The sequence below is a fragment of the Notamacropus eugenii genome, chromosome 1 (genome assembly GCF_028372415.1).
Source record: "Notamacropus eugenii isolate mMacEug1 chromosome 1, mMacEug1.pri_v2, whole genome shotgun sequence".
Lineage (NCBI taxonomy): Eukaryota > Metazoa > Chordata > Mammalia > Diprotodontia > Macropodidae > Notamacropus > Notamacropus eugenii.
This window is the reverse complement of record NC_092872.1, coordinates 692976588-692989414: the sequence shown is the minus strand read 5'-3', so window position 1 is coordinate 692989414 and position 12827 is coordinate 692976588. Positions and strand designations below refer to the sequence as shown.

The following is a 12827-nucleotide window of genomic DNA, read 5'->3' as shown; positions in this document are numbered from 1 at the left end:
CCTTATACCCACTACCATCATCATGCTTTTGCATAGCCCTTCCTCACTTAAATCCAATTCACTTGCAAGTCATGACATCACCTTCCTGATGTCATGGTCCTTTTCTAGAATGAAGGTTAAGCAACAACGTTGTTGACATCATAATCATAACCGGTAGCATTATTTATATTATGTAGCACTTTAAGGTATAATTTACAAACTTTCTCTCATTTGATCCTCACAACCACCTTAGGAGGCAAACGCTGTTTAATAGATTGATTTATCCCCATTTAATAGATGAGGAAATAGAAGTAAAAAGAGGTTACAAAAGCTTACTCAGGGTCGGGGTAGCTAGTAAGTGTCTGAAGCTACATTGAACTCAGGTCTTGCTTTCAGGTTCAGTGCCCTGTCCACTGCATTACCTAACTGTCTTCATTACCGACAACAATTGTCGCTTAAAGTTTGCAAAGCCCTTTAGATACATTATATACAACTGAAAGACAGTATCTCGTTTGAGCCTCACAGTAATCCCCAAAGGGAGGTATAATAGGTATCATTACCTCCATTTTACAGATTAGGAGACTGAAACTGTGCAAGTCATAGAACTGCTAAGTGTCAGAAGTATTTGCTACATTGTTTACCTGATAGATTGTTGGATTGAAAGGGACTTTAGAAAAATGAATTCACTGCATTCATTTTCTTGCAGAATGGTTGTAGGCTTGCCTCGAACGTGACCTTGCAATATATGGTGAAGATACTTGGCAGTATTTTTAAGTACCTCCCAGACATGCCCATCTCTCCCCCATCCTTAAAAACAAAAACAAGCAGCTCCCCCCAAAACCCCCCAAACCAAAACAAAAACCCTGGCTTGATCCCTCCATCCCCGCTAGTCACTGTCCTCTATCTTTCTTCTCTTCCTCTTGAGAGAACCTCTACGCCCTCTGCCTCCACTTTTCTTCCTGTCTGCAGTCTAGCTCCCAACCTCGTTATGACAGTCAACTCTCTCCAAAGTTACCAAAGATCTCTTAACTGACAAATCTAACCTTAAGTTTCTCAGCCCTCATCCTTCTTCAGCATTTCACACTATTGATTAGCTCCTTCTCTTTGATAATTCTTCTCCTCTTCAGGTTTTTGTGACATTGAAGCATCTGCCTGACCACTTCTCAGACTCCTTTGTTGGATCTTTATGTAGGTCATGACCACTAACCATGGATATCCCTCAAAGCTCTGACCTGATTCCTCTTCTCCTTTCCCTTTCTTTTTAGGGTTCTTAGCCTTTGATGTCATAGACTCCCTTTGGCAGTCTGGTGAAACCTATGAATCATCTTAGAATGTTTTTTAGATGCATAAAATACTTAGGAGGACAAAGGAAATCAATGATATTGAAATACATTTATCTATCTATCTATCTATCTATCTATCTATCTATCTATCTATCTATCCATCTATCTATCCATCTATCTAAAAGAAAAACATGTTCACTCACCTTAGGTTAAAAACTCCTGCTCTATATTTCCTTCTGCCTTCCCCACAGTGATATCATCACATTCTATGGGTTCAATTATTATCTCTGTTCAGATGATTCCCAGATTTTTATATGCATCCCTAATCTCTCTCTTGAGCTCCAAACTTGTATCACTAATTGCCACTTGGTATCTCAATCTCAACATGTCCAAATCTGAATTCATTGTCTTTTCTCTGAAATCATCCCTTCTTCTTAACTTCCTGTGACTGTCAATGGCACTCCCAACCTCCACATCCCTGATACTGGCAACCTTGTCATCCTCAACTTCTCACTCACACTAAGCCCACATATTTAGTCTGTTGCCAAGTCTTGTCAATTCTACCTTTGCAATATTTCTTGAAAATGTCCACCTTTTCCAGTCTTACATTTTACTTCTTTCTACTCACTCTGTGATTCAGATACAGAAGTCTACTTGTTTCCTGACTGTGCATTTTCACTAGCTGTCTCCCATGCCTGGAATGTCTCCCTCCTTACCTCCACTTGTAGCTTCCCTGGCTTCCTTCAAGACTTAGTTCAAACCCCATGTTTGGCAAGAAGTCTTTCTTGATCCCATCATTTCTAATGCTTACTCTAAGAGACTGCCTCCCCACTCCCCCTCCATATACACATATACATAGGGCAGTGAGGTGGGCCAGTGGCTAGAGCACTGGATTAGAGTCAGGAAGACTCATCATCATGAGTCGAAATCTGGCCTCAGACACTTTCTAGCTGTGTGACCTTGGACAAGTCACTTCACCCTGTTTGCCTCAGTTTCCTCATCTGTAAAATGAGCTGGGGAAGGAAATGGCAAACCATTCCAGTATCTTTGCCAAGAAAACCTCAAAGGAGGTCACAAAGAATTGAATGCAAGTGAACCAGCACACACATATACATATATACATGTGTGTATGTATATATTTTATGTCCATCATTATTTGCATTTTTTTTCCTTATTAGTATGTGAGTTTCTTGAAGTCAAGGGCTGTTTTTACCTTTCTTTGTGTTCCCCGTGCTTAGCACAGCATCTGGCATATAGTGGGCATTTTATAAGTGCTACTTGACTAACATTTCATGGAGTCAGGCACAATAAATGTACATTTGTCATGTCTGAGAATGTATGTTTCATTTTGCACTTTATTTTCTCTTTGCCTGGAGGGGAGGCAGACATTGTCTTCAGTCTTCTGGAGTCATGATGAGTGAGATTCGAGTTCTTAGGTCTTTGAAAATTATTTTTCCTTACAGTGTTGTTGTTACTGTATCATTTCTTTTCCTGGTTATTCTTACTTCATTAAGCATCAATTCATACAAGTTTTCGCAAGTTTCTCTAAATCAGTCCCTTTCATCATTTCTTATAGCACAACAATGGCCCATTGCATTCATATAACATAATTTGTTTTGCTATTTCTCAATTGATGGGCACCTACTTTATTTACAATTCTTTGCTATAACAAAAAAGTTCTACTACAGTGTACATGTAGATCCTTTCTTTCTTTGATCTTTTTGGGGATATATGCAAATAATAACTTCAAGAATATGCATAGATTAATAACTTTTGGAGGACAGTTCTAAATTTCTTTCTAGAAAGGTTAGTTAGATTAATTCACAGTTCCAATAATAACTGGGTTTTAAGGGAGAGAACAGAGTAGGAACAGCTTGAGATCCAGCTTCCCTTTCAGTGTGGCTTCTTGACTAAAATAGATGCCTTCTGGGGAGGTGACTTTTCTGTCTTTCTTGCCACTATGGTATCCCATGGATCATGGCTCTCCTCAGTTGGCTAAGACCCCCAAACCCTTCTTCTATCAGTGAACTATACAGCTTGCTATTGGCCTTAGTGAAATCTGTGGTTTTACAGTGATCAAGACCTGACTGGGTTAATATGGTATGGTCTACCTCACTGATTTCTGAGGTATAAATGATCACAATCAGATTTTAACAATTTGCCAGTCCCAGATGGCTCCCCCACACCCTGACTATATTGCTCTCAGTTTCTCCACAGCCACTTGTATTGACAGAGATAATATGACATGAGAGAGAGTCCCTAGGAAAAGGGTCAAGAGACTTTAGTTCAAATCCTGATTCTGCCAGTTTACACTCAATAAATGCTTGTTGATTAAATATTAACCTATTCTGTCATTTTGGGCAAATCCCTTCCCCTCTCTGGGCCTCAGTCCCTTTATCTGTAACATGAGGGAATTGGATTAAATTACCTCTAAGGCCCTTCCCAGCCCTGATAGTCTACAAATGTAGGAAGTGCCTGTCTTTCCTCTCCTCCTAATCTAGGAACAGGATCAAAGAGAAAAATAGCGAGTGACTTATCTTTTCAGAAAATATTCTGGAATCCAGACATCACCCCCAAAAACCTCTGATGGCTCAGCTTGGAGGCTCTTTGGTTTACAGAGTTTATAATTGTTCTGGGAGTTTCCTCACAGAATAATAATAACAATAACAATTCTTAAAACTGACTGGGGATTGTGAGAAAAGATTAAACAGCTTGGACCCATTCTCTCTGGGAGCTGGCAGGCTTCACCACCATACCAAATTACCATTTTTAATAATGTGGAGGGGAGTTTATGGCATGATTAAATAAATGCAGGCTGAAACTAATGAGTGGTAGCTGGATTTGGCTGCTTGCTGGAGGTAGGAATGGAGAGCAGCTCCAATGATGAGTCAGGTTTCTTGAGCCTAGGATCCTGACATCCAGATCTGACAAGAAGAGGGGAAAGAACCTTGAACTCTGCATTCAATAAAGACCAGGATTTTATTGTCAGCTCTGCTACTAACCTGCTGTGTGGCCTTGATCACATTATGTCCCTGTTTTGAACCTGTTTCCTCATCTGTGAAGTCAAGATGTTGAACTCAGAGGATGTTAAAGGTCTCTTCCAGCTCTATCATTCTATGTTCTAAGACACCCCTCCAACACTAAAATTCTGTGTCGTAATGTTCTATGTTCTACTTGTATTTGAGTTTTAACATTCTCTGGTCCAGCCCTAATATTTTGTGCTGTAATGTCCTATTTTCTAAGGTTCCTTCCATTTCTAATTCTATTCATCATAAAGTTCTTTCCTGATCTAATATTCTATGTTCTAAGATTCCACTCCAATGCTAACATTTGGTTATAATATTCCATGTTCTAAGTTCTGATCCAGCTCTGTTCTAAGGTTCTCTTCAATGCTAACATTGTGTTATAACATTTTATACTCTCAGGTCCAATCCAGTACTAATATTCCATGTTATAAGCTCCCTTCCAGGCATTATATAATTCTGTTACTGTACCTCAGAAATCAGGGCTTGATTTATTGTTTGGTTAATTGACTCAACCTGAGAAAATGTTCATTGTTTTTGGACAGCTGGTTGTTTAATGTTTATTATCACACTCTAGAATAACCATGAGTCTATCACATATAGTATATCAGACTTAGCTTATGTAAACTTTGTTTCTTCCTCAGCAATACTCAAGAAACTGCACACATAGTGAATCAAATGATTTGGACAGTGACAAGAACTATCTGATTGAGTAATATTAGTAGCTCATTTATAAAATGTTTTATGTGCATAAAGCTTTTATACTACTCATCTTGCTGTTGTAAAAACCAAATGAAATAATGTACATAAAAATATCATTATTCCCATTTTATAGGTGAGGAAACTGAGTCTGAGAGAATGAGATGACTTATCCAATATCATAAATCTAGTTGTCATAACAACCGGGCAAGCTGGCAAAGTATAGTGGATGGAGAGGTTGTTTTGTAGCCAGGGAGGTCTGGGTTCAAGTCCTTTCTGCCTGACATATACTGGCTGGGGAATGCTGGGCTATCCACTTAATTTTTGTGTCCCAGGAAAATTTCTAAAACTCTGTGTTTCACAATAGTTACATTTATAGAGGGAGTTCTCTTGCTGGGTATTTCCTATACGTCAATAAAGTCATAGATTGAGGTGAATTATAATGATCTCTGATTAGGTGGCACAGTGGATAGAAAGCATTGGATGCAGTCAGGAAGACCTGAGTTCAAATCCTGCCCGGGACACAAGTGGTGTGATCCTAGGCTAATCACATGCCTCTGTTTTTTTTATCTATCCAATGGGGATGATGGAAGCACCATTATGGGGAGCAAATGAGGTAACATATCTAAAGTACTCTGCAAACCTTCAAGCACCATGTAAATGTTTGCTATTAGTATATTCTCTCTCTTACACTTTGGTCATCACTGGGATACTCAGGATTTTTCTGATGGTGATGATGGCCAATAAGGACTGATGTGGGAGTTTGGGGATTTCCAGCATGTGCAGATGTTTGCATCTGGTTCAGTCTGAGACTTGGGCAAAAGACTGTAACCTTGGATTGTTCTCTTTTATTTTCATTCATAGGTAAGTTTTTTTACTTAAGTCTAAACTTATCCATTCCTAATATCTGAAGTGCAGTTGTCAGGTGATACATTCCGCTGTTGGTTTTCTCTTTCTTTTCACTAGTGGCAGATGTAGCCTCTCAGTTCATCCATCAGCAAAGTAATTAGACTAGATGGTCTCTTAGGTTGGGTCCTTTGTTGCTCTGGCGTTCTATATGCTTTTTTTCTGAGGTCCTTCTAGGTCAGCTGGGAGGAAACCTCAACTTGAATCAAGGTTTGATGATTATCAGCTGTGTGAATATGGGCACTCCATCTGACCTCTTTTTAAAAAAATATTTATTTCATTTTTAATCTTTAGAAGTAAACAAGCACTTCGATCACACAGTATAACAAAAAAAAGATGATTGAAGTGCGTGCTCGCCTCTGTGCCGGTCTGCTCGCTCCCTGCTGCCCAGAGCCCCCGCCCCACCATGGCCTCCTACAAACTGGTGCTCTCCGGCATGGAGAGAGCGCCTGGAACCTGGAGAACCGCTTCAGTGGCTGGTACGACGCGGACCTGAGCCCTGCCGGGCACGAGGAGGCCAAGCGTGGCGGCCAGGCGATACGAGCTGCTGGCTATATGAACTTGATATCTGCTTCCCCTCCGTCCAGAAGACAGCCATCCGAACCCTTTGGACAGTACTAGATGATATTGACCAGATGTGGTTGCCTGTAGTGAGGACTTGGCGCCTCAGTTAGCGGCACTATGGAGGTCTGACAGGCCTCAGCAAAGCAGAGACTGCTGCTAAGCACTGTGAGGTGCAGGTGAAGATCTGGCGACGATCCTACGACATCCCACACCTCCAATGGAGACTGACCACACCTTCTACAGCAACATCAGCAAGGATCTGACTGAGGATCAGCTGCCTTCCTGTGAGAGCCTGAAAGACACCATTGCCCGGGCTCTACCATTCTGGAATGAGGAAATCGTCCCCCAGATCAAGGAAGGCAAACGCGTTCTGATTGCAGCCCGTGGCAACAGTCTTCGAGGGATTGTCAAACATCTTGAAAGTCTGTCTGAAGAAGCAACCATGGAGCTGAATCTGCCCACTGGCATTCCCATCGTGTATGAGCTGGACAAGAATCTGAAGCCCATCAAGCCCATGCAGTTCCTTGGGGATGAAGAGACCCTGCGCAAAGCCATGGAAGCCGTGGCAGCCCAAGGCAAGGCCAAGCAGTGAATGCAGGCTACCAGCACCTGCCAGCAGTAGCCAGGTCCTTCTCTTCTCACTGTCCCCACCACATCTCTCCCCTGCCTGCTCCACACACTGACCATCACCTTAGGGATCGCAGCACATGGCTGCAGGTGGGAGACTGATGGTTCCTTTTCTCTTTTCCTCCCTATTTCAGACCAATTCTCTTCTCTCTTGTTGCCCTTCCCCTCAACCACATTAGTCAGAATGCCTCCGGGGTGGTTTGGCTCAGTAAGGACCTGGTTAGGGGTTAAGGATGGGGACATAGTAAGAAGTGACCAATGTGGGGAGTTGAAAGAAGCAATTGGTCCAGTTATTCCTATGAGCCAGTCCTGCCAGTAGGGCAGCCCTCTCACGTGCTGCTGTAGGAAGTTGCCTATAACCCGAGTGGTCATTTAGCAAATCATGAGTCTTACTTCTGCCCTAATCCAAGAAAAATGGATCTGGGAGGTTGAGATTATGTCCTAATGTTTACTTGTGGTATTTACGTTCTCAAAAAACCCTTCTAGGCGAGTTATTAGTGGCTTTTGAAATTAAAGTGTCCCACTTGGTAGTCATCAGAGATCTCAAGCCCAGTCAGAGAATAAAAGAGTTCCTTCATTTCTAAAGGATGGATGAGTACATCCCATTGTGTTTTATAGCCCCTGCTCTGTTCTGTGGCAGTGAAATGCCCCTAGATCATGTTGAAATGTGTCTCAGTGTCCCATTGCTTCCATCTAATGTCCAGCCACCTGAGTGCTCACTCAGTTTTAGCACAACTGTACTAACCCTGCCCCCCCTTTTTTGATGTTCATTATAATAAAGGAGTGATGTGCAATAAAAAAAGATGATTTCATATGAGACTGTAAATCTATTATGTACAACTTGCTTTTAAATACATATTAAAGTATATATTTTAAATATATAATAAAGTTATCATGTAAATTTCCTTTTTGTCCCTCCCCCACTCCTTCCACCCACCTTAGAAATAGCTACCATTATACACAAATATATGTGTGTATCTCTTTCTGTCTCTATCTATCTATATCTATATAGTGTGTATATAAAATCATTCTATACATACTTCTATGTATCAGTTTTTTTCTCTGGATGCAGATAGAGTCTTCCTTCATATATCCTTTGTAGTTAATTTGGGTATTTATAATAGTCAAAATGACTTATTTGCTCAAAGTTGTCCTTAAAACAACATTGTTGTCACTTAATACAACATTCTCTTGGCTGTGCTTATTTCACTCTGATTATTTCTTGCAAGTCTATCCATGTTTTTAACCTCTTTACATTTCCTTATTTGCAAGATGGGGACAATGATGTGTGCTCTACCTAGCCTCCAGGGTCATTACAGGTATAGCACCCTCTAAATCTTGAAGCACTGTATACATGTGACCCATTATTATTTCATGTTTTAAGGTCCCTTTTCCCTCTAGCCTTCTGTGATTCTATCTATGAGTTGGTGGGCTCAGAAGCAGATGTTAGCCTCTCCATCCCAGCTCCTAGCTCCAACTCAGAGAACCGTGAAGACAGATCTGACTTTTAGCTTTGGCAGAATCCAGGAAGGACAAAGATTTCGCTCTACTGGGTTGCAGGGTGGCACATGATCTCAAAGCACTGCCTAAGGAGCTCAGATGAGGTTCATTTAACCATCTGGTGCTGCTATTACCCTCACAGGACAGCCCAGACTGCACCAACCCTCCTCCAAACTCACTCTTATGGTGCTTTCAGCTCTTTGGATGGATATGTCAAGGAATCATGATTTTCAGAAATAGATGGTAATAATAATAATAGCACTAATAATATCAATATCATCTGTATAGAACATTAAGGTTGGTAAAGTGCTTTACAAAAATTATCTAACTTTATTCCACAATAACCCTAGAGATAGGTGCTATTATCCCCAATTTACACATGAGGAAACTGAGGCAGGCAGAAGTTGAGTGACTTGCCCAGCATTATATGTTTAGTAAGTGTCTGAGGCAGGATTTGAACTCAGGTCTTCCTGATCCTCCCTCTCCCTTCTATATCTCTGGGTGACTGCAGCTATCTAGCAGAAGAGTTTTTAGCCTTTAATTTTGTGTGTGTATGTGTGTATGTGTGTGTGTGTGTGTGTGTGTGTGTGTGTGTGTGTGTAGGACGTTTCTGAAGTATGGTGAAGTCAAACTTCTTGCTGTGGTTACCTCATCCCTTGTAGAGTAAGAAAGGACAAGACAGGCATAGAAGAGAAGTCCCTTTTCTCTGATCTCCATCTTCCCTCCTCTGCCCCCATACCTCTAGCCTTTACAGTTTAAGTTTCTCATGATGGTGAAGTATATCCTTTCCCCAGAGAGTCTCTAAGTACTTTATTGGCAGCATTTCTCTTACAGTTGGGTCTTAGGACTGTTCTTCTCTTCCTCCTCAATCAATAATCAGAACTTTGATGCTCTACATAGAAGGGGAGGGACCCATTTCAGCAGGAGGACTTTTCTGCACCTCCACCTCCACCTCAGCTACTAATACTTTTCTATCTAACATTACCTTATATCTACTTTGTACGTGTCATATATGCCTTTATGAGCCTGTTGTCACAGAACCATGTACTTTTTGTGTTGGAAGTGGTTTCCATGGTCATTTTGTCCAACAGTATATGAAAGAAATCCTTATGATGACATTCCCAAGAAGCAGTCACCGCCTCTATTTGAAGACCTCCAAGGAGATGGAACCTACCACCCCTTGAGACAACTCGTTCACTTCTAGATAGCTATAATTGTTAGGAAATTTTTTCCCGACACCAAGCCTAAATTTTCAGTGCTGTCCTTCTTTGTGGTTAAAACAAAATAAAACAAATAACCCTCCCCCCCAAAAATGTCTAATCCCTTTTCCACAGGACAGTCTTTCAAATATTTGAAATATCATGTCCAACCCGAGACTTCCTTTCCTTAGACTAACCACGTCCAGTTCCTTCAACAAGTCCTTATATGTTATGGACTTAATGCCCCTCATAAACCTGGTTTCTCTCCTCTGAACACTCTCTAGCTTATCAATATTTCCCTTAAACTGTGGTTCTCACAACTAAGCACAATATTCCAGTTGAAGTCTGATGAGGGCAGAGTACAAAGGCACATCTCTCTGTTCCTGGAAGTTTTGACCCTCTTAAAGCAACTCAAGATTGCATTATCTTTTTTGATTGCCCCATCAAGTACAGGATCATATTGAGCTTGTGGTGTATTAAAACCTCCAGATCATTTTTAGAATAACTGCCATCTAACCACCCTCTCCCTTCCCCCATCTTGTACTTGCAAAGTCAAGCTTGAATGTAAACTCATTGAAGGCTGGGGTCATTTTGTTTTTATTTTTGTATCTCCAGTGCTGAATGGTGTGCATAATCCATATATTTCTTGACTCCTCTAGTGTATTTTAGTGTTGCCCATCCTCTTCTCCCAGACAACCTCTCTTCTCTGAGTTCTCATGACACTATTTTTGCTTAATTCTCTTATTAATTTGACCTCTTCTTCTCAGGTTCCTTTTCTGGTTCATCGATGATATCCTAAGGTCCAACTGTGGGGATTCCCCAAAGCTCTGTCCTGGATCTCCTCTTATCTCTCTATATTCTTCCTCCATGTCCTCATCAGCTCCTATGGATTTAATCAACATTTCCATGTAGATGACTTCCAGGTGTATCAACCCAGCCCCATTATCTCCCCTGTGCTTCAGCCCAGCATCGCCAATTGCCTATTGCACATTTCAAACTGGATGTCACAGAGACTCCCAAACTCAACACGTCTAAAACAAAACTCATTATCTTTCCCCACAGATTCACTCCTTTTCCAAACTTCCCTGTTTCTGTCAAAGGCAGCGCCATTCTTCCACTCTCCCAAGTTCATAATTGCATTGCTACCTTCCATTCCTCACTCTCCCTCAGCTTGTATATCCAACCAGTTGCCAAATCTTCCTATTTATACCTGTAAAACATCTCTCCCATCTGACCTCTTCAACCCACTCACAGAGCTACTACTTTAATTCAGGCTCTCTTGCATCTCCCTAGTTTGTTACAGCGTTTCCTAAATGGTTTCCCTGAATCAGCTTCCCCCTGCCTCTGTTCATCCTTCACGTAACTGCAAAAGTAATTTTCTTCAAGTACAGATCTGACCATTTCACTCTCTTAAATAATTCTAGTGGCTCCCAACTGCCTTTAGGATCAAATGCAAGCTCTTCTGTTTAGTTTTTAAAGCCTAATCCAGTGCCGGACACTTTGTAGATCCTTAATGAATGTTTACTGATTGACAGAGAAAGAGGGGCATTATATCTGAGGGGTGACTGACTCAGTGACTCCTTGCAAATGATGGGGAGGGAGCATGATGGAGACAGCTGGAATGTGTGTCACTGCATTTGACTTGGGTAGCTGTTTTTATACTGGTCAGAAATGCCTTCATTAGACCATTAATGTCTGCTCATTGTTATTTGTGGTTCATTCTTTACTGTACCAATCCACAGAAAAGAGTCTTGATGATTAGATTCCATTTATTTCCTAATACTTTGCACTGCTCCTTATTTCCTTATCTTTCCTATCAACCTCATAGGCTTGCAATACAATTTGGCTCCATCTGAATTTATAGGATGCATCTTTCTCTAATCTAGCAATGTCCATTGAGAAGTAGGCTAGTTTCTGATCCCCTGGAAATGGGATTCTGGCTCCTTGAATGTGTCCATTATCTTTTCTAATTGGTAGGCCAGGATCTTCTCACAGTATTTCACGAGGAAGCAGAGGAGAAAAGGAAGAGGGAGGAGAAGAGGGGAGAGAGAGAGGGGCGGGTGGAGGGGGAGAGAGGGAGGGAGAGAGAGAGAGAGAGAGAGAGAGAGAGAGAGAGAGAGAGAGAGAGAGAGTGAGACAGACAGACAGACAGAGATGCAGATAAGGAGACAGAGACAGAGACAGAGAGATTGAAATTGTGGTTTGTCTAGGGGGCTAATGATTCCCCTATAGGGGTACCTTTATCATTTAGTTCCTGACTTGGAACAGCCTTTCTTCTCATTCCTGTTGGGGCTGTGTTAATATCTGAGTTGCTATGAGAAGCAAATATCTTCATGGGGTCTCTTGAGACATTCTAGCTTGTCTCTAGGTTCTTGTATTTGTCATCCTTCACATCAGACTTCTTAACCTTTTCTAAACATGCTGTTCCTCTGCAGGAGCTGGGGAGTGATATAGAAGCACATCTTATCCTTACTTCTACCTGTGATCTTGACTCTTGCCAAGACTCTAACCTTGAACTTACACTCTAATATTGACCCTGGCCCCCCACCCCTGACCCTATAAGATCTGGTATTTGAATCCAAGTTCTTTGACCTCACAGGCAGTGTTCTTTTCACTAGGACTGGCTTTGGACTAAGAAGATCTGAGTTCAAGTTCATTTCTATCATTTACTTAACAACTCTTGTGACCTTGGCCAAGTTGCTTAATCTTCTGGGCTTCAGTTTGCTTCTTTGAACAATGTCTTAGTGGTATCTTCCAGTTTTGAAAGTCTATGAATCTATGAGATCATGGTGATTGAAGCAGAGAGCCTATGTTGGAGAGAAGTCAGGTGGGGATAGATTGTGGAAGTACAGCAAAAGCAGGGAGAAGTTTTAGGAGGTATAGGTGGGGAAACTATACCAGATTAGGAGTAGAGCTAAGATCTGTATAGGAGTCCATTGATCCTTTAGGACCCCAGGAGACTTTATCTGCTTCCTCTTTGTGGCTTGTATTCAACATGCAAAGCCACATCATATTGTGACCATAATCCCTTCCAATTGGACAAGTCA

At 41.4% G+C, this 12827-nt stretch overlaps 1 pseudogene; it reads left to right on the top strand.

Moving 5' to 3' along the window:
* Window positions 1-6189: 6189 nt before the first annotated feature.
* Window positions 6190-7895, top strand: LOC140528406 (phosphoglycerate mutase 1 pseudogene; annotated as a pseudogene).
* The last annotated feature ends 4932 nt before the right edge of the window (window positions 7896-12827 follow it).